Here is a 24,215-nt window from a genome sequence, read left to right as displayed (position 1 = left end):
TGCTTTTTATAGGAAAGGGTAGGGGGTGCTGGGATTGAGTTTGTGGAATCAAGGGGGTGGTGGCCCGAAAGGTTTGGGAAACAATGAGCTATTCTGAAGAAGTCACAGGAAATTGGATTTGAATCCCTTACACTATTATCAGCTGATAACTGAACCACTTTTCAAGAGGCTCCATACCCACATAGATGGAGTGCGGCCTATAGATGGAGACTGGCAAAGAGGTCTGGTGATGCAGAGAGATGGCTGTTTTAAAAACAACAACAACAACAACATCCAGTTAGCCATACATTTCCAGAGACTCATTCCACATTGCCTACTGATATCATAGTCAAATGATACCTAGGGACTGTGGCCATGAAGTACTGTCAAGTAGGATCTAATGCTGGGAAACACAATCTTTTTGAGCCTGTGGGCACCTGTGGATTTCTGACACAGGGTGGTGGGTGCAACCAAAAGAATGGCTGCCACAGGAGTTGGAGCCAACAAAAAAAAAGTTAGGGAATGAGGTTGTGCATAACTCTGATTGTAAGTCTTCAACATTTAAGGCAGAAACTCTGCTTAGTAGGATGCCTTTTAAACTGAACATATTGTTTAAAAGTCTTTTTTCACACACATCTTACCTTTAGTCATGCAGTAAAGATTCTTGTGTTGTGGTGGCAGCTGCTGCCAAAACAAGTGTTTTTAAATCTGCACTGCCAATCAGATCTCCAATGGCCAATCAGAAACACTGCTTGTATTGTGATATACCATTTATGTGAGCTCTCCATACTGTTAACAGCAAATACCATAGATATGATCACCATAGCATTCCCATTGGCAAAAAAGACATATATCAACAATCAGATACCAAAGACTGAAATGGAGTATCACTGGGTATCTAATTAAGATATCAAATATTCTGAAAAGCAAATATTTCTCCCATTTCCCAGATGGAAGACAAAAGACACCAGAGTATGGGTTAGATTTCTTTATGTCTGATCTGTATCATTAAGAAAACATCTCCCAAATGCTTGGTATGTTTTACAGTAAACAGACAACTTGTTCTGGCTGCCAGCATTAGGATAACTCAAGCTAAGTTCCAAACTCAGCCAGTGCTACTGGTAGCTGTGGGTATTCCAGTACAAAAAAATTGTAATGAAAGGTATTAACTATCATCCTCTCTACAATGTGCCAATTAAGGATTTGGCGGATCCTGCTCAGCATTAAGGGAGTCCCCCTTCCTACCTCACTCAGCTGCTTAAGCCACTAAACAGCTAGCTTTGGAAACAAACTTTCATCATTAGATGCCTCACAGTGCACAGTAAGCAATAGTTCAGAGCAGGGGTCACCAACCCACCAGGAGACCCAAGGTTGTGGCCCAGGACACCAGAGGGGGGGCACCAGGGCAGCCCCACAGTGACCCATCTCTAGCATTGCTGCCTAGGTTACAGTCTGACTGACCATCCGGCAGCTCAGCATGCACCTGGGCTGCAGGTTGGGGTGTGCCCAGGCCAGCAGGTGGGCAATCACTCAAGCCCCAGCAGCAGGCACGCCTGACCCATGCCCAGGCCAGCAGACAGCTTGGGAAACCTCTGCCCATCCCCAGGCTGGCTAGCTGGGAGGCAGCTCACGGCCAGCCCATGCCAGCTAGCATGGGGACACACTTGTGTCAACTCCCTGGGGTGTGTGTGTGTGCATTTGGACCTGTTGGCCTAGGTTGCCAACCGCTTGGCCCAGCCTTGCTTCTGAGCCAGCAACCTGGACTATACACATGTCCTCACATGTTAAAGCCCAACCACTCCTTAGACCAAACCTAATTATTATTAACCCAAGTCATTACCCAAAAATGTGTATCAGGCAAAAGAGCCTTCTTGCAAAGCCAATCTGTAGTAACAATCCTGCTGGGCCTAAGGGCAACCAGCTAATGATGTGTAATCCAAACAGGGGTGGGTGGATCAGCAGCTGTTGCCAAAGTCTTTACATTGGAGGCTTAGCAGGCTTATATAGCTTCTCCATCCTCAACACTGTTGGTTGGGCTGCATTAGTCACTCAGACAATAGTCAGTCACTCAGCCACTTATCCATTTCTTCCAGGGCAGCCAAGTATAGTCACCACTTCAAAGGCTAGAGAATGCACTCCTAAGAATAACTGAGCAGGAAGAGATTAGCTGGGGGGGGGGATATCTGACACCAAAATTCAAAACAAATTTTGAGTCTTTCAAGAAAAATCATTTTAGTGCTACAACTCACCATTTTTTCATAAGTAAAACTTGTTGCTCTGTTTGTGATGTTTATCTGCTGCTGCAAATATGCACTTTTCACCTCAGACATGAATAAAGGCTATTCCTTGATTCCCTGTGTGGGACGCAGCTCCAGTACAATGGTGATTAGCATTGATATGCCTGTATTGCCCCAGTGCCCCCATCTACTTTTGCCTACCTGTGCCATACAAGGAGCTTTGGGCAGTGGATATGTGTTAGAGTGAGACAAGACAGATGGAATGCCATACCTGTACCACATATAAAACACTTCTGTACAGCATAAAGATTACAATTCATTTAATGCACATACTTGTTTTTGGTCTTTTAAAAAGCACACATCTGTTGAGAAAAGGGGGGGGGAATGAAAAAAACCTAACAGAAAATAATAAGCCTTTTCATTGATTTTTAATTTATATTTTTGATTCTTATTCCTTCAGTGTTTTCCATTTCGAATACAGTGAACCAAAGCAAAACCATTCACCCCATTAAACAAGAGTTTGCTTCCCAACACAGAGAAATAACTGATAACACTTATGAACTAATAAGTGTTTTCTATTTTGTGGTCCACATTCACCTGATAGTTTAAATAAATTAACTCATTAAGTCAAATTGCTTTGAACAGAGTCTCAGAAACTGAGATACTAGCAAGGAGGTACCCTGGTTCTTAGATGTGTGAAATACTTTTGTTTAGTTGTTATTCATGATAACGGTAGTTGATTCCAAAGATGCTCTTGCACTGAAGTAATGGCACTTACACTAGCACACCTTGCCCCCCCCTAAATACCTGCTTGGAACAGGGCCAAAATCACCTCCCCTGGTCCTTTATAGGAAGGCAATGACTCCTCATCAAGAAATCTAACCTCACCTTGTTCTCCTGTCCTCCTAATTCTCAGGAGTCCCAGGGCTGAGAGACCCACAAGCCTGTGAGGATCCTGTCTTCTCAAACTTTCTACCTATGAAACTGCATTAGTTTACTTACCAGAAAATGTAGCTTTAACTAGAAAGGCAAGAGAGTGGTAGGGATGCAATGAGTTTTTAAAAACATTTATAATGGCTAATATACGTTATGCTTAGCTTCAGATTTGCAGCCTTTGGTTTCAAGTGTATTTGCAATGCATAGTGGTCTATGATTCATCTCTCCACCACCTAGTGTGCCCTCTACTTAGAAATGGTTTAGAACTGCACTACAGGTTCATGTCTTATTTGCTTATGCTCCACCTGTTTGTGTGTATTATTTGCTGTAGTTATATCTCTTTCTAATGTATTCATGAATTATGCATTGAATTCTTTCAACTTATGGTAGCCCTATGAATTAATGACCTCCAAAATATCCTATTATTAGCAGCCTTGTTCAGGTCTTGCAAACAGAGGGTCATGCTTTACTTGATTTGAGTCAATCCATTTCAGGTTGGGTCTTCCTCTTTTTTCTGCTGCCTTCAGATTTTCCAAGAATTATTGTTTTTTTCCAGTGATTCTTGTCTTTTCATAATGTGATTAAAGTACAATAACCTCCATGTAGGCATTTTAGCTTTTAGGGAGAGTTTAGGCTTGACTGGATCTAGAACTCTCAGATTTTTTTATTTTTTTTTGGCTGTCCACAATATCCATAAAACTCTCCTCCAACACCACACTTCAAATGTGGCAACTTTCTTCTTACCAGCGTTCTTCACTGTCCAGCTTTCACTCCCATATGTAGTAATGGGGAATACTATGGTATGAATTATCTTGATCTTGGCTACACTTCAAAGAAGAGGAAGAAAAAAATGGTTTTTATATGCTGACTTTCTCTACCACTTAAGGAAGAATCAAACCGGTTTACAATCACCTTTCCTTCCTCTCCCCACGACAGACACCCTGTGATGTAGGTGTGGCTAAAAGAGCTCTAAGAGAGCTGTAACTAGCCCATGGTCACCCCGCTGGCTTCATGTGTAGGAAAACCAACACAGTTCACCAGATTAGCGTCCGCAGCTCATGTGGAGGAGTGGGGAATCAAACCCGGTTCTCCAGATTAGAGTCCACCACTCTAAACCACCACTCTTAACCACTACACCATGCTGGCTCTCAATCTCCTTCTAATTTCTCAATCAATCTCCTTCTAATTTCTTGGTTGCAGTATCCCTTTTGGAGCCAAGAAATAGAAAATCTTTCACTTGCTTAAATGAAACTACTCATTTGATGCAGTGGCCTTGAGCAGTGTCACACTAATAAAGCTAAAAACAACCCTAATAACCTAACTCCAGACTTAGGCCCAGTTGTTTATTCATATTATTATATCTTACTGTAGCTTGTGGGGGGGGGGGACTTTGCAATAGCCAAAATGGCCTAATGTTCAATACCTGATGAGAGCCCTCTGTTTCTCTCCAATAGGTATAATTGTCCTCCCTTGAAGAAATGGCAAAATCCATAATTGTCTTATATCAGAATAATAAAAAAAAGCATCCCAAAGACAATGCTCCAATGTATCAAGATTCCTGGCAGGCTTCTATCCACACTAGTTCTCCATATAGCATTTGTGCTACTACTTTAGAGATGAATGCTATAAGCACTATTGTATGAATACTGTAAGCACTGCAGGAAGATATTGTCCAGCCTTGCTAAAAAGGAATCAAATTACAGCCTTAGTGGATATCCAAGCCTCTTTTCCCCCCCCTTTTCAATATGGACCTTCCATGACATATTTGATTGGAAATAAACACCCAAATAACAACACTGATTTATTTGCTCCAAAGCTTGTTCTCCAATTTCTAAGTAAATTTTGGCACACATGACTTAGAAAAAGTCACAGTTTTTGACTTATCATAATTAATGGTAAGTCCTTCTGGTCCACAATAGTCATAGAATCAAAGAATCATAAATCATAGAGTTGGAAGGGGCCATACAGGCCACCTAGTCCAACCCCTAGTCAGCAAAGGCTTTTACTAAACTTTGTAGCCCATGGGTATTTTGGCACACAAAACAGCATCATCAACATAAAGAATACAGGAGGAAGAACAGATGGATGCCTGAGGTGGCAACCTCAACAAAGCCCTTTCCAACAACTCAATGGATTGGACAGTCACTACCTGCTCCAACCAATCACTCCTCAAGCTTTATTGTAAAGTGAACCAGGGCAAATCAAATACTCAGTGCGACAGCCATGGATGCCTCTTCTTTTAAAGCCAACCATAGCTTTTCATGCGGGTGCAGAGGAGAGTGACATGGATGATCAGGGGCCTGGATGAGAGTGACACGGATGATCAGAGGAAAGCCTGGAGGAGTTGGGAATGCTCAGTCTGGAGAAGAGGAGGTTGAGGGGGGCATGATTGCTCTCTTTAAGTATTTGAAGAGCTGTCACGTATTAAGGAGCTGTTCCTGTTGGCAACAGAGGATAGGACTTGCAATAATGGGTATAAATTATGGGCAGAAAGGTACCGGCTGGATATTAGGAATTTTCTTTTACACTAAGAGTTGTTCAACAGTGGAATCAGCTGCCTGGGGAGGTGGTGAGCTCCACCTCACTGGCAGTTGTCAAGCAGCAGTTGGGTGATCACTTGTCAGGGATGCTTTAGGCTGATCCTGCATTGAGCAGGGGGTTGGACTAGATGGCTTGTATGGCCTCTTCCAACTCTGTGATTCTATGATTTTATGATCCACAGAGTCAAATGCTTTGCTGCAATCTTTGAAACACACACTGATTTTCTTCTGAAATTCTCTAGTGTGCTCCAAATTGTGTGTGTGTGTGTGTGTGTTAAGTGCCGTCAAGTCGCTTCCGACTCATGGCGACCCTATGAATAAAAGTCCTCCAAAATGTCCTATCTTTGACAGCCTTGCTCAGATCTTGCAAATTGAAGGCTGTGGCTTCCTTTATTGAGTCAATCCATCTCTTGTTGGGTCTTCCTCTTTTCCTGCTGCCCTCAACTTTTCCTATCATGACGGTCTTTTCCAGTGACTCTTGTCGTCTCATGACATGACCAAAATACGACAGCCTCAGTTTAGTCATTTTAGCTTCTAGGGTCAGTTCAGGCTTGATTTCATCTATAACCCACTGATTTGTTTTTTTGGCCGTCCACGATATCCGTAACACTCTCCTCCAACACCACATTTCAAAGGAATCTATTTTCTTCCTATCAGCTTTCTTCAATGTCCAGCTTTCACACCCATACATAGTCATAGGGAATATGATGGCATGAATTAATCTAGTCTTGGTGGCCAGAGTCACATCCTTACACTTCAAAATCTTTTCTAGCTCCTTCATGGCTGCCCTTCCCAGTCTCAATCTCCTTCTAATTTCTTGGCTGCAGTCTCCCTTTTGGTTGATGGTGGAGCCAAGGAATAGAAAGTCTTGAACAATTTCAATTTCCTCATTGTCAACCTTAAAGTTGTGTTATTCTCCTGTAGTCATTACTTTTGTTTTCTTGATGTTCAGCTGTAGTCCTGCTTTGGCACTTTCTCTTTTAACTTTCAGCAATAGTTGTTTCAAATCTTCACTATTTTCTGCCAATAATGTAGTATCATCAGCATATCTCAAATTATTAATGTTCCTCCCTCCAATTTTCACTCCACCTTCATCTAAATCTAATCCAGTTTTCCTAATTATATGTTCTGCATATAGATTGAAAAGATAGGGAGATAAAATACATCCTTGTCTGACACCTTTGCCAATTGGAAACCATTCCGTTTCTCCATATTCTGTTCTAACTGAGGCCTCTTGTCCAGAGTACAGGTTGCGCATCAAAACGATCAGATGTAGTGGCACACCCATTTCCTTTAAAACCAGCCATAGCTTTTCATGATCCACACAGTCAAAAGCTTTGCTGTAATCTATGAAACACAAGCTGATTTTCTTCTGAAATTCTCTCGTACGCTCCAGTAACCAGCGTATATTTGCAATATGATCTCTAGTGCCTCTTCCTTTTCTGAAACCAGCTTGAACATCAGGCATTTCTCATTCCATATATAGTAACAGCCTTTGCTGTAAGATTTTACTTGCATGAGAAATTAATGCAATGGTCCGATAGTTGTTGCAATCTTTGATGTCTCCTTTCTTGGGAATTGGAATGTAAATGGATTGTTTCCAGTCTGTGGGCCATTATTTTGTTTTCCATATCTGTTGGCATATTCTTGTCAAGATTTTGATGGACTCCGTTTCTGTGGCTTGGAATAGCTCTATTGATATCCCATCTGCTCCTGGTGATTTGTTTCTCCCGATTGCTCTCAATGCAGCTTTCACTTCACTTTCTAAAACTGTAGGTTCTTCAAAAGATTCTTCTTGGAAAGAATCTTTTATCCTTTCATCTCTTCTGTATAGTTCTTCAGTGTATTGTTCCCACCTTTTCTTTATTTTGTCCTGTTCAGTTAATGTATTTCCATGCTGATCTTTCAGCATGCCTAACCGTGCTTTAAATTTCCCTTTGATTTCTTGGATCTTGTGGAACAGATCTCTTGTTCTTCCTTTTTTGTTGTTCTCTTCTATTTCTTTACACTGGTTACTATAATAGGTCTCTTTGTCTCTACGTGCTAGTCGCTGGAACGTTGCACTTAGACTTTTGATTCTATTTCTGTCACCTTCTACTTTTGCTTCTCGTCTATCTCTGGCAATTTTAAGAGTTTCCTCAGACATCCATCGAGGTTTTTCTTTTCTTTTGGCTACAGGAATAGTCTTTGCACATTCTTCCTTGATAATATCTCTAGTTTCCACCCATAGTTCTTCAGGTTTACATTCACTTGAACTTAGTAATGCAAATCTGTTCCTTACATGGTCTTTAAACTCTTCTGGAATATTGCTTAGATTGTATTTTGGTGCTATGAATGTTTTGGTGTTTTTCTTAAGCTTTATCTTTATTTTCGATATTAGCGATTCATGATCTGTACCGCAGTCGGCTCCTGGTCTTGTTTTGGCCGAGAGAATAGAGCTTCTCCATCTTCTGCTTCCAATTATATAATCTATTTGATTTCTATACTGGCCGTCTGGTGATGTCCATGTATACAATCGTCTATTTGGTTGCCTGAAACATGTGTTTGCAATGAACAGATTGTTGTCTTCACAGAATTCTATGAGGCGTTCTCCTGCTTCATTCCGTGCTCCTAGCCCAAATCTGCCAACAACAGTTGATTCTGCTTTGTTTCCTACTTTTGCGTTCCAATCACCTATGATTATCTGCATATCTTGTTTAGGTGTGTGATCAATTTCTTCCTGAACACTGGCATAAAAACTTTCAATTTCTTCCTCATCAGCATCTGTAGTTGGGGCATAAACTTGAAGGATGCTTATGTTGATAGGCTTTCCCTTAAGTCTGATTGATATTATTCGGTCAGACTTTGCATTATAGCTCCTGACTGCCTTTGCTACATCTTGCCTCACTATTAAAGCAACTCCGTTTCTTCTCTTTTTGTCATTCCCTGAATAAAACACTTTGTAATTTTCTGATTGAAAATGTCCTAATCCAGTCCACTTTAATTCACTTATTCCCAGGACTGAAATGTCCATACGTTCCATTTCTTGTTTAACAATTTCAAGCTTACCCTGATTCATCCTTCTCACATTCCATGTTCCTATTTTATGCGTCGAACAGCTTCGGACTTTCCTTTTGCATCTATTCATGTCAACCACTGAACGTCCTTTCGGCTTTAGTCCAATCGCATCATTAAGAACAGCGCTACTCGTACTTGTTCTCTGCTCTACCCCAGTAGCAGATTGAGTGCCATCTGACCTGGGGGTCCCATCTTCCAGCACTATATCTTTATTCATTTTGGTTTGTCTCATCATAGGGTTTTCAACGTAAAGGTTGGTCAGAAGTGGTTTACCAGTGCCTTCTTCTGTGCAGTACTAACCAGAGTTAGCCGTAGTGGCACTGCCGTTGTCTACGAAAGATCTTCCGCCAGTGTCACCTTCCACTACTGCTGCTGCCCAGTAGCTAACCTTTAGGGCTTCCTCTACCGCCATCCCCATTGGAACTGCCTGTTCTCCTCTGCGGATGTGGCCATTGATCCCTTAAAGGGGTGGATGCATCTTCGTCTGGTGTCTCAGCTGTGACCATTCCGTCTTGAGTGACTCTGCTAGGAGTTTAGTCTCTTGATAGAGTCTAGACCCCTTACAGTATTGCTTTCAGCTTCCCTGACACTCACAAACCCCCTCACCATGTTAAGGTGTGCTCCAAATTGGCATACTATAATTCACAAAATATAAACGGGTAAAAATTGAAATAGAATTTGTATATAATTCATTCCTTGATGCTATGGTCCATCTTCAGACTTAGTTCCAATTAGTTGACTGCTGTCATCAGAAATCTTGCCATGTTTTCTGTGATCTTAGGATCCCAATCAGCTAATCTTCTATCTAATCTATCTATCTTAATAATTAATATAAATAAAAATGTAAATGTTCGTTTGTTCAAAATCTTAAATCTCTGAAAGTTCTTCACCGATTGCTTTGAAATTTTGACAAAACTTTGCATTCGAATACGTGCGTGTTTTTATATACATATATTATATAGATATCACACCTGTGACAGGTAAAAACATGCTTTCCTTGAAAAACAGTACCATCTGTTGGACATTAAAGCAACACACGCTATCTTCTTAGATGCACCAGGAGGAACTGGTAAAATGTTCCTAATTAGACTGATTCTGGCAGCAATGTGATCCCAAAATGACATAGCCTTAGCTCTTGCGTCGTCCGGAATAGCTGTGACATTGCTACCAGGTGGAAGAACTGCTCATTCCGCTTTGAAATTGCCATTCAACATGCAATTCATTGAAACTCCCATGTGCAACATTTCCAAAGCATCCGGCATGGGAAAAGTATTGCAGAAATGCAAACTTATGGTTTGGGATGAATGCACAATGGTGCACAAGAAATCGCTCGAGGCTCTGGATCGATCATTGCAAGATTTGGTGGAAACATCAGACCATTTGGGAATGCATTAATATTGCTTGCAGGAGATTTCAGGCAAACATTACCTGTAATTCCTCGATCGACACCAGCGGACGAAATAAATGCTTGCCTGAAATACTCTACTTTGTGGCGACACGTAAAGACATTAAAATTAACTACAAATATGCGTGTCCAGCTGCTAAACGATCGATCAGCTGAGATATTGTCACATCAATTGCTGGAAATTGGGAACGGAAAGGTACCAGTTGATCTGACCTCAGGATGAATTTCATTGCCTCATAACTTCAGCAATTTAGTGACGTCAAAACAAGAATTGGTTGAAAAAGTATTTCCCAATATTCAAACCAATTATAAGAATCACGATTGGCTGAGTGAACGAGCTATTCTTGCAGCCAAAAACAAAGACGTCTACAAACTTAACAATATTTTTCAGTCTCACATTCAAAGCGAGGCAGTCACATACAAGTCCGTCGACACTGTTGTGGAAGCAGATGAAGCGGTTAATTATCCAACAGAATTTTTGAATTCACTCGATCTGCCAGGGATGCCACCGCACGTACTGCAATTGAAAATCGGCGTGCCAATTATCATGTTGCGAGATATTAACCAGGCAAAGCTTTGCAATGGCACGTGGCTTGCAGTAAAAAAATTCATGAGCTACGTCGTAGAAGCAACAATCTTGACAGGGCCTTTCAAAGGTGAAGATGTCCTCATTCCTCGCATTCCTATGATTCCAATGGATATGCCATTTCAATTTAAGAGATTGCAATTCCCAATTCGATTGGCATTTGCAATCACCATCAACAAAGCTCAGGGGCAATCTTTCGAATTGTGCGGTTTAGATCTAGACACAGAGTGCTTCTCACATGGACAATTATATGTTGCGTGTTCTAGAGTCAGCAAACCACACAATCTCTATATCTGCACAGACAATGAAACAACAAAAAATATTGTATACCCACAAGCATTGTGAAATTAAACATATTAGAATCGTGCGCTTTCTCTTTTCTTTCTTTTCCATTTCACCAGACTGGGCCACAGCAACGTGTGGCCGGGTACTGCTAGTAGTTTATAAAGCATTTTCCTATTGTTTGTGGAAAAGTTCGAAACTAGAGGTTTTATAAGGTTTTTTTCTTGGGAAGTCATATAGGTGGCAATCCAGAAGTATGTGAGACAGAGAGTCAGGGCATCCTACACCACATCTGCAGACTCTGCGCAGGGTGTTTTCAGGAATCTGCCATGCAAGATCGCTGAAGGCAATGTATTAGTCCTGGCTTGCATAAAAAATTTCCTAAGCTTAGGGTTATCAAGACAATCCAAATAGTTTGAACAAAAATTTGGTGGAATTCCAAAATTCCAAGAAATTTACGCTGAAACTCATGGTCAGCTAATCTTTTTTTAATTAAATTTAGGATGTAACTCTCATTAGATAAAAGCAGGGAGTCCAGATTGACACCTAGCTGGGCAATTTTCTTTTTAATCTTGATTGTCCATTAAGAACGGTCAGTCCAACAAGTGTCTTCCAGTAGATATTTTAAAAGGGTTGATTCCCCTGCATGATATGAACCCGTAGCCAAAAGTTTATGGTGGAGGACCAAGCCCTAGTCTCCATTTTGTATTCCAAGATGAACATTCTAAGTAGGAATCGTGTCTGTAGTGGACAACTAGACATGATTACAAAAGTAAGTTCAGAAAGTTGTGCTGGAATTTTATAATGAAAGAAACCAGAAAAAAGCACAAGAAAATAATGTTTGTGTGTTATAGGTTGTTTAGATGGGGAATTGGTTTACTTTTCATATTAATTATGATAATTATATAACACTTCATTATCATAATTATATTTAATAATGAATGAAAGGCACAAATATATTACCTACTCACTCCTCAAAACCAGTAACCCTGACCCATCCCAGCTTCTCCTTGCTTTCTTTTGACTACATGGGTATCTTGAAGGCATGGTTCCTTCCCTATACTGTGTGTCTTCTTACAGCCATAATGCATAATCTGTGGTGATCCATGACTGGATCATCTGCCTAGGACTTTGGTCACTCTAGATGTCATTTTAATATTAGTTTGATTGGCAGCTACTATCTGGTGTTATTAATTAACCTTAATGCTATGAAAATTCCCACTGCTGAATTCTTCCCCTTTAAACCTCTATTAAAACAAGACTCCCCCCATCCAGAGAGCAACCCTAGTTATGAGGCAGTTTTGCTCCACTTATGCCTTTCATTTTATAGTTAATGACTGCAAATACAGTAAAAAATTTCATGTTATGAAAATGAAAAGATCTGTCTGCATCATCATAAAAGCCCAAGCTAGCCCACTCTTAACAGGGTACAAAGAGAAGGCAGGAGGATGTCTGCCTAGATCTGATTTACGCAATAACTTTTCAAGGTTTCCCCTTCATCCATGTAAATTGGATAGGTGGATAATTTATATGGTATTTTGCATTTTATCTTTTATCTTTATTGTATAATCTTGTTTTATAGTTTAATATACCTTGTATCAGCCTTTGGCTATCTACAAATACAATATTTACTACAACTAAGAAAAGGTGCCTGCATTATTTCTGTACTGTGGCTAATTATAGCATGGGGAAGTAGTTTCACACACACACACACAAAAAAAGGAGCTATGAGGTGGAAGAACTACCCCCCTTTTTCAATCCAGTTTGAATTGGATCCTCCCACAGCAGGTTTTTATGGTAAAGGACACATTGGGAGATCAGCCACGGCTATCCTATGTGATGTGTGGTTTGGGCCTCACATGACATTTTTGTATGCTCCAAAGAGCTTTTAAATGTTCACTTGGAACTGTGAACTGTAAATTCGTGCAATAGACTTATGTTAGTAAAAATGCTCATCAAAAGTATACCAATAGGAAGGCATCCATTGGGCAGCCAGAGATCCTTGTTCAATGTATACTTGGTTGCTCAATGTATGAAATGATCCTATCAATATTTCCACATGTAGGTTATTGTTAGACTTTAATTTTCCCATATGTAGCCCAGTTGTTTTCCAATTTCCTCCACCACATTCTAAGATATGAAATGACATTCATCAAAAGACGGAAAGATAGTTTATTATCCTGCAGCTTGCCAAATTACGCACAGGCCTCATTATTGTACCAGTAGGCATTATTCTGGAGCATACCCATGACAGATCTCAGGTCCACTAATACTAAGGCTTTTCCCAGGGGCAGCTACACTTCAGAAGATGATAAATGTGTTGGTAAGTTTAGAACAGCTCTTCATTATTCTCTCAAAAAAGGCATGTACCAACATGCTTCCTTTGTGAAAATAGTGCCTTGGCACTGGCAAGAAACAATAGAAATATCGTATAGATCTTCATATATTTCATAAAGATGAATAGCCTAGTCCTGGATAATAGAATTTATACTCATGTGCTGCAACATGTCTTCCCAATAAGCAATGTGGGAGATGGGATGTGAGGACTCAGCTGCCCAAGCTTTTCAGATCTATGCTCAGCTGTGTAGCTACTGAGTAGTTTTGTGCAAGTCAGTTATTTAATAAAATAAAGTAAATAAAATAAATGACATCTTGCCCTTCATTTCTCACATTGAAAGTGGGAATAACAGACACTGATACCAAAATATTGTGTTTGATGACATTTGTAAGTAGGTGATTCAAACATACCCTCTTTTATTTGTTTTTGCACATTGTCAATGTGAGACTTTTCATTCTCTTTGCTGGCTTTCCTGATTCATTTTTTTACAGCATTTTATGCCATTTGGACATTATGCATAGTTTTTCACCACTGACATGCATTTGATGCACAACATACATCAATTTTAATGGTAACAATTCCATCTCATTTCATTAGTTTGTCAGAAACATAAACAGATGACTCCAGTTTTGTCCTGAGCAGGGAGTATCCATGTCAGAAGCTGAGGTTTTCAAACTGAAACAGTGTGTTAATGGAATTAAGTAATATCCCTGATTGTAAGCCACTTGACTATATACAATTGATTAATTAACTCACTCACTAGTATTCAGTAGTACAAGTTATACTAAAATCCACAGGAAATAAACCATTAACTAGAACCACATGGGAATTGCTTTTGCTATAAAATAGTGGACTGCACTTGCAATAAATAAGTACACCAATAAAAGGCAAAGAAATACCTCATACTGCCATAAATATGTAGATTGCTTCATATAGTTCGGGATGGAACAGCTACATAAAATCAATTTCCTTTTATGCAGACTTTTAACACAGCATTTTGAAATAAGCAGAAGGCATTTTAATTCTACAGCTCCTAACCTAATCATCACTCCAAAACTCAGTCAGATCAATAATCAGATTGATTATGCAATATAAAATTACATATAGTTACATACACACATGTTTGCTTCTCTATTGTATTCCATAGAGTGGTGGGTTTTTGCACTATATCTGAGTTAACTCAAGTGCATGACCTAGCAAGTGTGACACTGCATTATTAAATATTGACAGGAAACATCAATGTGGATATTGTTAGACAGTGTAAAGAGAAGGTTTCAGTGTGATACCTTTGTAGTTTATAATAACATTGATTTATTGTTCAATGACATGGTTTTTTAGAAGTTCACAGCTAATTTCCTCAGATCTGCATTGAAAAGAAGAACAAGTGATGTATCTACATTGTCAGGGCTGGATCTTTGAGAAAGGAATGTTATAATGAAAATGTACATTTGATCTTCATCAGAAGAGCTACAATGAACTCTAAATGGAGGAAAGAGATGGTCTTTGTCAAGATCACACAATAGCCTTATTGGCAATTGTTGGCCCCCTATCTGTCCCAGCAACTTAGTATGCCATAAGGGCATATAGGACCAAAACTGCCAGGAGAAAGCAGGGCACTGCTATACCAAGGTGAACCAAAGAGTCCAGGGCCTTGGACTCCATCTTGGTGACCTGTGTCAGCTTTGGATGCTGTCAGACAGAAATATCTGTGTGTTTGTGTTAAGTGCCATCAAGTCGCTTCCGACTCATGGCGATCCTATGAATGAAAGCCCTCCAAAATGTCCTATCTTTGACAGCCTGTACAAAGATTATATGGCATAGAGCAAATGCATGACCCTAGGATTTAGCTTAGTGTAATGCTTTCCTTTTTTCTGAGTTTATTGATTGGTTCATATAGCACAGAATCAAGAATTAAAATGTACTAATGATTTGGAACCCCAACATCTTGAGTGGAATTGAGCAGATGAGAATTTGTTTTCATTCCCCAAAATGAAGACATGAGACAAAATACATGGGTTAAACTAATTGCAATTTGAATGACACAAAAAATTAAACTCACTCCCCTCGTTGTGTGGGTACCTTGAGGGGCTACTTCATTGAATTTGCCAGCATTTGGGCAACCCATACTGGTTCCAAGCTCAACATGATTATTCCTTCCTTTTCATTACTTGCACCAAACCTCTGCAGAGAGGTTTGCATTGATTCATGACAGCCAGGCCAACTGGGGAATTAAAATGGCCCAGGAGCCATTTTTGAAGGGTCCCTATGGCACTTGACCTGCTTGGCTCAGAGTCATCCAGTGGCAACATCAGTGGCCACTGGTTGGGTCTAGCCTGGGTCCATTTGTCTTAAACCTGGATGCCAGCACTGCATGAGAATGTGAAAGGCAACTGTATGCCCACTTTGGTCACAGCTAACCAGGTATAAGCCAACTGGTTCCTGCAGCACTGTCACTACTGCTTGGTTCAGAACCAGTTTCCTCATTGGTGCCTACAGCCCTTCAGGCTACCAGCTGATTGGTACCGTTTCCAAATGATCATGCTAATAGTGCAATTTGTCACTTCTTTCTTTATCAGCCTTATCACAATCTTAAATTTGTATCAGTTTCAGAAGGAATTAACATGCAGCATGTAGGCTGTTTGATATAAACAAGTCTTAGGTCTCTTGGTTCACAGATTTAGTTTCTTACTATATTGGATCTGCCATTGTCTTCTTAGATTCTAAGAAAACTACGGAAAAGTGCTTTTATATCTGTCACCCCAATTAAAACTCAGATTAGATGCTGGAAAAGTCACTTAGTTATAAAAATAGGATGTAGAACTGCAAAAATTTCAGAAACAAATACTAAATTGAATTTTTGTGGGATAACTTTTTAAAAATGGTTTCTGTAACTGTCATGTGAATTGGACCTTAATTAGAGAGAACAAAATTAGGAATGTTGAGGCTTAATTCTGGTTGGTTCTACAACCCAGATTCTATTTCATAATTTATTGAATGTCTTATCCTGTTGATTGTATTGACTCACTCTGTTTAATCCTCCTTGAGTCCCAGTGTGAAAGGTGGACTATAAATAACATAAATAAATAAATAAGCACAGCTGCCTGAAATTTGTCACTGTTATAAGAAAACTTATGGCACAATTGGTTCTACTTACTGATTGTGTACAGGTTGAGTATCCCTTATTTGGACTGCTTGGGACTAGAAGTGGTCCGTATTTCAGATCTTTCCGCATTTTGGAATATTTGCATACACATAATGGGATACCTTGGTGATGGGATCCAAGTCTAAACACGAAATTCATTTGTGTTTTATATATACACTTTATACACTTGGCCTGAATGTAATTTTAAACAATATTTTTAATAATTTTGTGTACATTGAACCATTATAAAGCAAATTGGCATGCTGCTGAAGGCCTGTGAGTAATGCCTGCATGTTGGCTCAAAACGTTCGGTTTTCAGATCAGTCCGGATAGTGGATGTCCTGATAAGGGATACTCAACCTGTATTTATTTAGAACTTTTCTATGCCATTTTTATGTAAAACATAAGAAAAACATAAAATTCAATAAAAGTTAACAGTTAAAATCAGCATTAAAATATCAGACAAAGCTGAAAAATAACATAAAGTACTGAATAGCTTAAAACAGGTCTCAAAACAGTTATCAGGCTAAAAGCAGATTTTAAAACTGTTAAAAGTTCACATCTCTTAATTAAAGGTCTGGGTAAAAAGAAACATTTTGGTATGGCACCTAAAAAAAGTGGGGTAGGGTAATAATGTACATAGAGCAAAATATATTTAGATGTAAGTAACCATAACAGATACATAAACAAATACATGACAATGGCATATGAATTCATGTCCCCCCCCAAAAAAAAAATTAAATGCACCGTGTTTGCGAACTGTACCTACAGTTTTGTGACAAGAGCTTATCAGCTGTGTTGAACTTCTCATCTTTTTTTGAATCTGTGTTAAAAGATCAAAGGTTTTAATGAGTTAGTGGGAATGTGCCCTGCCTCCAAAGCAGTTTTATTCACATGAAATGAGTCATCATGTAGTGACCAATAAATTGCCAGGTAGCCCTCTGTAATTTGTGAAAATTGAATGATTAATTCATAATTCTCAGCAAGCCTACCTTCTGAACCTTTAGCCTTTTCTAAAGCTTGTCTTCCTCTCTTGCTGTTCTTTCTTTTCAAGTCAAATAATAAAATCGCCACTCCTCAGAAAACCTGATTATTAGCCCGTTCATGTCTAAACTGTCAAGCAAGGAGGAACTGCGACCTTCTAAAACACACTTGCGGCCCCAGCGGTGAAGGGGCGAAGAGTCAGCGAGACACCACCCACCACAGCAAAACACATGTAGTGACACAACAACCTTCTGGATTTGAAAATGCCCACAACTTTATTGGTACAGCAGCTGACAGCCTTGGCACAGCATAGAGTGACGGATCCCTGCATCAGCCGACCCTTTATAGGAAAAATAATTTCCTATAAAGAGAAGCTCCATAAATCATCACACAAAGCAATCAGAAATAGTTACAAATTAATTGGGTCATCTGAAATTGTGCCATAAAATCACTAGCAGTACAAGGACAAGGAGGATACGGCATAATGTGCCATACACAAGGTTATCCAGCAAGTTTCATAGCAGGGTGAGAATCTGAACCTGGGTCTCTCCATATCCTAGTAAGACATGCTAAAGGGTACCCAATGCTGGCAACACATGGGATTTGACCCTAAGGTTACTTTTATGCTAAATAAAGACATTTCTGTTCACAGAAAGAGTTTGCCATTCCATGAAGTGAAAAAGTTTTCTATTCATGGAAGATCTCAGAGCAGAAGAAACTCTTGGGCTCCAAACTATGGAAATGAAAACCAGAACATAGAAGAAATACAGTATGCACCAGACTGTATGGAAACACTTTTTTTAAAAAACTGCCTGTTGGTACAATTTTCAGTACAATGGGTACTGAGGGAAGAGAGTTCTTAATGAACAGTTCTGCTGTATCTCCCCTACCCTAAAATGTGCTGAGGGGTGTATAAAAGAATCAGCAGACTCATAATAAGACTCTTGCCCTTCAGATCACAACTGCACCATAGTGTTTGAATACCTGAAAAGTGGCTTTACAAAGAAGCATGAACTAATCACAAGCAGACAATGAAAAAGTGATTTTTGGTTGACAACCAGTGACCCAGTGTGGTGTAGTGGTTAGAATGTCGGCCTAGATTCTGGGAGACACAGGTTCAAACCCCCACTCCGCCTTGGAAGCTTGCCTCCTAATCTACCTCATAGAGTAGGAAAGAGACGAGAGGTTTCTGGGTAGGAAGGGAATATATTGAATGCAGTCTTACAATGCATTCCTAAACAGAATTACTAACAATGTTTTTAGTTATTTCTAAGACTTAAATCAGGGGTGGGGAACCTTTTTCCTGCCAAGGGCCATTTGCTCATTTATAACATCATTTGGGGGCCATAACCAGGTGTAGATCTCCCGGCGCAGGGTGGGGGGGAGAGGCTAGGGTTGCCAGGTCTCCAGCCACCACCTGGAGGGGTGCAACCACAGGGGAGGCCATGCAGAGAAGGCCTGGAGGGCACCCCCGCACCCCCCTCCCTCCCCCCTCCTAGGCGGGAGGGCAGCCAGCGGTGGGCCTCAAGCAAACGAGGTGCCAGGGGGGCTCAGCCCATAGCCGATCCTCAGGGAAGGAAGGGAGGAAGGAAAACAGAGAAATGGAGGGGGGGAAAGGACGGAAGGAGACAAAGAAAGAGACGAGGGAGAGAGGGGGAGAAAGGAGAGAGAGAGTGACAGAAAAAGAGGAAGAGAGAAAAGCCTCCCCCTCACACACACACCCGCCGGCCCCACACAACCGGGCCTCAGGCTCCTCGCCTCTCCCAACACACATGGCAGCACACGCAGCCCCACGAGACTGGGCCCCAGCCTCCATGCCCTCCCACCCCAAGACAACAAAAGGCCCTCCAAGCCACCATCCTCTCCCCCCCTCGCCGCTTGAAAGGCGGTGAGAGGGGCTTACAGTGTGCCGTGGCGTTCCTGTATGCTGCAACTGTAGGGGGGAGCCTTGGGGGAAGCATCCCTCCCCCCTCCTCTCACTGACCAACAGTCGACGAGAGGATGTCCAAAGGGTGCCGTGGCCCCAGGAACACCCTCGGGGAGGGTTACGCTGTGCTGCGCCTCTGCGGCTGGGCCCTGGATCTCCCAAGCGCCACTGAAAATGTCCTCGGGGGCCACATACGGCCCCTGGGCCGGACGTTCCCCATCCCTCACTTAAAAGTAGTTTAATCTGATCCTTTTTACTAAAATGTTGTAGATTAATTGGAGTAGATCCTGGATCAATGGCACAGAATCTGCCTTGCATGCAGAAGGTCCCAGGTTGAATCCCTAGTTAAAAAGATAAGGTAATAGTGATGTCAAAGACCTCTACCCAAGACCCCGGACAGCCACTGACAGTCAAAGCAGGCAATACTGATCTTGGCAGACCAACAGTTCAATCTACTCACTTAAAAAAAGATTCATTAATTCATGAGTTTAATTACTGAGAGGACCTGATGAATGGTCTGGAGGCTAGGTAAAGGGAGAAGATTGCTTCTGTTTCCAGCGACTATGTTGAGATTATGGATCTCAGTTTTATTGTAGAATTGTTTTATAGTTAGACCAAACTCATTTTCCAAGTTTCATGTGACTGGCAAAGAAGAGCTGTTCTCAGCACCAAGGCTGAAGGGCAGAGAAACACAATGGAGGCATGATGGCAACAGTTCTGAAGCTAGGCAGTCACCATTCAGGCAAGCCACATGTACAGAAATACTCAAGGCAACTCTTTACTGAACTTGGGCAAAGGAGGAATTAGATTAAAACATGTGCTGGTAAAACTGTCCAAGATAATAAAGTTTAAAAACATATATGTTGAATTATATCCAGGTAGCTATACAAAGGAACCTACTGCAGACAATAGAAGACCACCTTTATATACCTCCACCGCCTCCTAAGGAGAGTTAAATCACTATATTCTGCTCTGTGAGAAGCTTCCCTTTGGTATTCCAGGACAGCTCCATAAGAAAGAGCAGAAAGTAGTTATCATTCAGGGGCTTTGGAAGCATGCATGGACCATTTGGACTGAAAGACTGAACTGTATTGCATGATGTAATTAGTGTGCTAAGTTATATCTGACATCATTTGTCTCTGGAGATTCCAAGAGAGTTCAATAAAATATGTAGTATTACAAGGAGAAAAATTTTTTTTTATTAGAATAAAATTAATAGTTCACCTTTTATGTCAGCTTTTGAAAAGTCTGCCCAGAAGTAATTGAAATGCTAATATACAGAATTTAAATATAACACAGAAGCAGGAACTAAACTATTAATTTAGAAAGAAAGATCACTTATTTTGTTTTAACCTTTATAATGAAAATTATTTTCTTATTTTAAAAAATCAAAGGCCTATTACTATTTCCTTTGTTTTTTTTAAAGACGTAATGAGCAGTAAACTAAGAAATTACATATGTTACTAAATGTCATTTGTTAAACGATTGTATCCTGTGAAGAAGAAGGAGATTCATTTGAGAAAGAAACTTTTGTCCGATTTCATACTTCATAAATTCTCATTCTTCACTACAACGCATGAATAATTTTATGCACTGCATTGCACATAAAGGTAAGACTCCACTGATGTCTGTTTAAATATATACTTAATTGAAGAGCTTTTTATTCTGTATGCCAATCCAAGCAGATATATATATATATATAAAATCTATAAGATCATCAGAATGTATTTGTTCTTGATAGCCGATTAGGTAATGGTTTTCACAGCCCATTTTATCCACATCAGTGATTACTGAAGCCTCTGTAATTTCATTTTCAGTAAATGCCACTTATTAAAATCAAGAAACATGCACAATACATCAAGTTTATTTTTTATTTTTTTAAAATAGATTTCTTGTAAAATTGTTTCCGTTGGCTGATATTGTTTCAAAATTATGTTCATTGTTGTTAGATTTTTTACAGGGTGCAATTCCACAATACTTTGTCATGTCTCCCAGATGCTAGTTCAACATTCTAACTACTACATCACATTGGGTCACTGGTTGTTAACAGAAAATAACTTTTTCATCATCCGCTTGTGACTAGTTCAAGCCACTTTTCAGATATTCAGTTTGCAGCTAGCAGTATTCACTGCAGTTGGCAGTCTTTCATGCATGTGCATTCTCCCACAGCCCAATGGAAGCCCCACTTTGCCCTGCCCTCATAGGTATATTGTCACTGTATGATGCTTAGCAGCAAATTATATAAATGATGATCAAATCAATGTCAGCCAGCCATTATAAACACATACTGTGTGGTTTTTAAATCTTACCACACGGTGTTTAAGTTATAGATGTTATTTTATGCATGCACATTTTCGTGAAGCCTTGTGGAATCCATAGTTCCTCCAACATACATTAGTTACTTGACCAGCCATCCATTACTCTGGGTAGAACCATCTCACCTGCTGAACGGAGGCAGGAAATAAAACTCGATCATCGCAAATAAATGCAACTCTACCACCACAAGTACTGCAAAGCTGTAAAGCTGTTCACCATCCTTTCAAGATATACGGTAGACAGCAAACAGGGGAGGTTTGACTCACAGGTGATCGTGGCTATTGAACATATATGTTGGCTTACTGAACATATTCACTTTGTGGAAATAATCCTTCTGTTGATAGATTTTTATCAAAATTAAACAATTGTTGCCATGCTATGGTTTAACTCTTGGTCATCAATGATAAAGTCAATTGCAAATATTTTCACTTAATAAATTGCAAGTGAGATACAAAAATATGTTTATTTAAAGCGCATCTTTAATCTCTACCATCTAAATATGAACTGGATTGTTAGGGAACAATGGATCAATCTCTGGATAGTTGCATGAATGAGGGAAAGCTAACACTGGAAACCTCAGGACAACTGATGCCATTTTCATTTTCTATTTTCCATGCAATTACCCTTTCCAGTTCCAGATAAGTTTTTTTAAAAAAACATCTTCTGCTCCTCCTATAAACCTTTCTTTCCAATCTGAGGAAATCCATGAGACCAAAAAGAAAAACACCAAACAACAACTACCCCCCCAGGCAATTCTGATTTCTAAGGAATGAACATTTCCTTGGTCCACACAGTGTGAGCTGTGATGGGCTGGCTCATTCTCACACTTGCGGTGTGTTCCTAAGGAGAGTTCCTCCAGTCTAAGCCCATTCAATTCAATGGGTTTAGACTGGAGGAACTCTCCTTAGGATTGTACTGTTTGTGTTGTAGTCATCTGACAATTAACATTCGCATATTCAGAGCTGGGCTGTGGCTCAGTGGAAGAGATTCTGCTTTGCATACAGAGGGTCTCCGTTTCAATCCCTGGCATCTCCAGTTAAAAGGATCAGGCAGTAGGTGATGCAAAAAACCTCTACCTGAGAACCTGGAGAGCTGCTGCTAGTCTGAGTAGACAGTACTGAGCATGATGGACCAATGGTCTGATTCAGCATAAGGCAGCTTCGTGTCTTCATGTGTGTTCACGTGTGAACTAGGATTTTGCCATTGTGACAGACACACTAGGTTCCACCTCTCTTTAAGAGTAACCAATGAGAGCTGATGGAATCTTGGGGAGAGAGGGTTAGAAAACAGCAGTTGAGAACAGCAGTTGGGAGTTGACCGCTGGAGTATTGAGAAGGAAAAGGAGGATGTCGGACTGAGTGAAACTGTAGAGAAGATCTGCTTACAGTGGGCTGAAAATAGTCCATTTGTAACTGAAGCATCCCATTGGCGCGAATAGGACTACAGTCCAAAAGTTCAATGGAAGTAAAACGTTGTAACTTCTATCTTACTTTCTTCAGTTATGTACATACCTTAAATAAAAGTTAACTTCTTGTTTAACCCTATGGTCTGTGTGTCTCAGGAAAAGAAAAACACACAAATTAATCTCTCTCTCTCTCTCTCTCTCTCTCTCTCTCTCTCTCTCTCTCTCTCTCTGTGTGTGTGTGTGTGTGTGTGTGTGTGTATATGAAAAAATGGTGGCAGCATGTAATGTCTGAACCCCAAACCCCAATAACTCTGGGGCCTGTTATTTAAGGGGTTTGGGCTACCCTGTCTGCAGATGTCTCTGTGATTGAGTGAAGGGACCTGAGGGGGGGAATGGTCAAGGTTCTCTATATATTTTAAAGCAGACAAGAAGGGTGGCGAGAAGGGTAGCTTGTGATATCTTGACCTACATGTACCCTGAACCTGAGAGAGAGAGATTGTATAGGGGGTGCAGAACAATAAAGGATGAGATTTAGTTTCCATTGCTGAATGAAAGATTCAGGGTTACGCAGATCATGTTTTCATGGATAGTGTTTTTGTATTCATGACTCTAAGTGAACCGTTTATTTTTAGAGTTTTCACTCTGTTAGGTAACTTTGACATGAAAAGTCAACTTGGCAGGTGCAGTCTTTGTATTGTCTCACTGGGTAGGACAGTGGTAGGATATTAATCAGAACATGAAGCATGGTAGCACTATCACTGACTGCACATCCTTCACGTGTGCTGTCCAAATGGATTTGAGCCCACGGTGGACTGATAAACAACCCACGTTGCCTCCTAGCGCTCAGTCTAACACTCAGCTAGGAGAGCCAGCGTGATGTAGTGGGTAAGAGCGGTGGTTTGGAGTGGTGGACTCTAATCTGGAGAACTAGGTTTGATTCCCATTCCTCCATGTGAATGGTGGATGCTAATCTGGTGAACTGCATTGGTTTCCCCACTCCTACATATAAAGCCAGCTGGGTGACCTTGGGCTAGTCACGGCTCTCTTAGAGCTCTCTCAGCCGCACCTACCTCACAGGATG

The sequence above is a fragment of the Euleptes europaea genome, chromosome 2 (assembly GCF_029931775.1).
Source record: "Euleptes europaea isolate rEulEur1 chromosome 2, rEulEur1.hap1, whole genome shotgun sequence".
NCBI lineage: Eukaryota > Metazoa > Chordata > Lepidosauria > Squamata > Sphaerodactylidae > Euleptes > Euleptes europaea.
The sequence above is the reverse complement of the archived record's forward strand: the minus strand, read 5'-3'. Positions refer to the sequence as shown.